Here is a 3,967-nt window from a genome sequence, read left to right as displayed (position 1 = left end):
CGGGCACGGCGGCTCTGCGCAGGCGCGGGCGGCTGCCTCACAGGGCTGCCGCTGTGCTCTGCTCTCCGTGCTGTCCTTACCGTGTGTAAATATCGTGCGCTATAGGGCAAATATTTGACAGTAGCTGTGGCAAAGGCGTCCCCGTAATTATTTACCTAATGCCTGCGCAGCTCTCCGGCTCTTGGCTGGGCCTGCAGGACCCAGACGCAATATTTAGACAGGGTATTTATGCTCGCCTCGAAAGCGTTGTGACAGGACTGCGCCGTAAGGTAAACAGTGAGCGCTGAAGAGGCTTCGTAAGCACCGGGCTGCTCACCCGCTGAACACATGCCCCGTGCTCTAGCTTAAATACTTAGAGGACTTTATCTTCAGTGTCAAGTAACACAAAGTTTATTTTAGTTAAAGCAGTTCAGTGCTGAATGCCTGGAAACGGAAAATGATTCCAGACAGGGCAAAAGTTCGGCTGTTTAAGCCAAAGTCCTTCTCAGAAAGTCCTCCTGTTGGTAACTGCAGCCCTCTGGGGGTGTCCTTGGACAAATACCTGACCCTCCTGCAGAGCTGCAAGGAAGGGGATCGGATCTCACTCCAGCACAGCAGCCTGCGGAGGTTCTCAGGTAGGCACGTTTGTTATAACCAACCCCACGGAACAGAGGAAGAAGCAGAAACGTGCGCTCTGCAAAGTCAAAAAGCAAAGGCAGAAAAGCAAGGGAAGACAGATTTGCATTTACGACTTGCACAGGAACAGTTATATATTGCTACCAGTGAGTGAGATGCAAGACCTCTCTGGGAACTAAAAGGGCCTTAATTTATGACTCATGTCACAAAGACACTTAATAATTCTCTTTGATATATTTTTTAATGTTTGGTGTTTTTCTTTTGGTAAACCCAGCAACATATGCCAGGGGTATATACATCTAAGTGTATATAATATCAATTTAAATCTAAATAGAGATATAAAATAGAGAGCATACATTTGCATTAGAGGGGGAAAAAAAGGTTCAATTTAAGCTGTGATTACAAAGTTTAGATTATTTTTGAACATTTCAGAATTGTTGGTATCCCATCTTCAGGATGACAAACGAAGAAGCAGACAAATGAGCCTAAATGAGGTAAACATATCTGGATTATTATTGTTAAAACATGCTATTTTTTTATTTATTATATTCAGTACTGTTTGTACAGATGTGTGAAACGTAGCAACTAGTTTAATATGTCCCTTTGGTAAACAAAGGCTTCCTGGGTAAAGCAATAATAAAAATGTTCTCTTACTTATAAACAAATGTTTGGAAAGTATCTACAACTGAAGTATCTCAAAATACCTTAGAGAAATCCGTAAAGTGACAAACACATCATTAGGCAGGGAAGGAGGATCTCCAGGCAGGAGGAAAGGGTAAATCACTGCTTATGTGATCTGTGAATGATACAAGTTGATGCCATAGCTAGGAATTAAAGGCAGATTTACTGTTTCACACTCCAGCACCATATTAGGAGCCACAACGTAAAATTAGGAGAGCTTTGTTACATTTCACATATCGCAAGTGAACTGGTTTTTCCTGGCGGAGCAAGAATTAGGCATACAGACAAACTCCGAAAGGATTCTCCAACTCCCTCTGAATCCTACCAGCCCCCTCTCTGTCTATAGAGAGCACCAAGCATGAATCCTGTTAGGGCAACCAGTCTCCACCTGCCTTTTTTTCTGGAATCCCTGGGATGCCTCAAGATGCTTCGCTGCAGAGCAGCGTATGGGCAGTGCCTTCTCACTGCTTTCAGGGTTTCCTCTTCATTCTCTGCCCATTTCCCACATGTGCAAAGGGAGAAAAAAAACGGCCGTGGTGTCGGTGCCAGGTGAGATGAAAGGGACCGGCAGCCGAGCTGCAGGCCCAGCAGTGCTGGAACGGGCTCCAGCAGCAGGCAGAAGGGCGCGTGTCCTCCCAGTGCCTGGAGCAGCGGGGCCGCCTGCGCCCCGGCCTGACCCCGCGCCAAGGGCACCGCAGCCAAGCCCTGGCACCCGGATCCTAATTTTCCGGTCAACAACTGCGAGGGACGGTCTTGGCTCAGGAGGAGTCACCCCTGGCCCCTTCCCGCCCGGCACTGCAGGGGTAGCTGGGTCGTATGGGCTTGCGGCACGTTTCTGTGCGCTATTAGGTTTGGGGAGCAGGCGAACAAAACGAGGAAAGCTATTTGGGGGTAAATCAGCAAGAGAGTGTAGCCAGGAGCAGGGCTTCACTGAGGCAGCCAGCAGTGTCTGCTGCACAACAGAAGGGGTAAATCAAGGACAGGCAAATGTGGCTGGACACTTTTATTTTTTTAAACAGCAGCGGTGCCAGCTTGTGATGCCAGCCAAGAAACTGAATCTATTACATAAAGCAATACTGGCAGGTCTGTAATTTAAGTCCAATTTACTCTACATCTGCACAGCTTTGGGGTTCTTAAATCCAGTCTGTTCCCAATGTGCATGTGTACGCAGCAGCAAAGAACCTGAGTAGGCCGAACCAGACTGCTAAAGCACCAGGTATGATCCTGACCATGCCCTGTGGGAGCTGCCTGATGGGGATATCCTCTGTTCAGGAGGCAAAAACACACGCCAGAGGTCACAGCTTTGGCACGAGCTAAGAACCCAGCACCATACAGCATTTGTGACCAAAGATAAAAGACACAAAGGAGCAGAAAGCAGCTTTCACTGCCCTTCTCAGTGACCCTTGCTTTGGCACAACACGGTTCCTGTCAGCTCTCACAGCACAGACCTCCACCTTCTCTGTGGGAAACGGCGTATCTGAAATCACCACTTAAAAGGGTTCCTTGGGATGACAACCCCTGAGCTCGGTAATGTGTAATAACAGAGGGAACACAGCACTGCTGTCCTTGCGGACAGCCTCACAGGAGCTGCAAGTCAGGCTGAAGAAACTGGAGAGAGTTACTGCAAGTTGATACTCCTAGTGAAGCCAAGCATGTGACACGGGTACTTAAAATAGTTACAGGCATTACATTCCCGAGGTTGGGAATTACTGTCTGCCTCAACCTTACCCTCGTGTCTCTCTAGGCAGCTCAGTGTGTATCTGCTTTTGTCCTCACTAGGTACGTGGAAGTACAGCTTTCTAGAAATGCAGAATAAGAGCTTAATGATTCCAAAAGAAGACTCTCAGTGTCTTCAAATGATTGGTTACTTAAGTCTCTGATATTTAAGACCATTTGAATGCTTTTAATTATGTCAAAAATCCAAACAATTGTTAAGAAAACTACTGCAAACTAAGCAATACAAAGCAAAAAGAGGTAGATAAATAGATCAAATGCACAGATATTCCTACAAACACATGGCCTTGACTTTACTTTCTCCGGGACAACCCTCAAAAAGACCTAATGTGAACAAGCAGCCTTCAGAATGGGAATGATTCATAGGCATTTTGCCTTGATGTACTTATCTCCCTCTTTGCAAATAGTTTATACATTTTCCCTTATCAGAAGTTTGTTAAAAGCGCTCAACAGAAATTGTCTCAAATTGCCTGTCACAACGGCTTGCATAGCTTGGTTATTCGGCGGTTGTACAATTAAACCATAAATGCAATTAAACAGTAAACAAACCTTATAAGCTTACATATTACACTGAATGTTTTGAACTGTTGTTAATGCGTTGCATGATTAAGCAATTCTGTAAGTGGACTTTGAAGTCAGGTTGTGAGGTTGGCCTCGGTGCTTTGCTTAAGCACTTGCCTACTGCTGCTAAAGAATAAGACAATGAAAAACTAGCTCTTTCGCTGCACTTCATCATAAAGGAGAGTTTCTAGTGTTTTGGACGTGGGCAGAATGAACTGTGCTCATATAGGAAGGGTGGTAAAGATGATGATACTAAAATACGGGCATAACATGTTAAGAGAAAAACTGCTGGGAAAAGATAACACCTTCCAAAATGACAGGCTGAAGCTGCCCAAGGGCAGTGGTGGCAGAACAGCTGAAAACACTCATATCTGCT

Source organism: Nothoprocta perdicaria, unplaced genomic scaffold, assembly GCF_003342845.1.
Source record: "Nothoprocta perdicaria isolate Ctin4 unplaced genomic scaffold, notPer1 scaffold_11, whole genome shotgun sequence".
Classification (NCBI taxonomy): Eukaryota; Metazoa; Chordata; class Aves; order Tinamiformes; family Tinamidae; genus Nothoprocta; species Nothoprocta perdicaria.
This window is presented reverse-complemented; position numbering follows the sequence as displayed.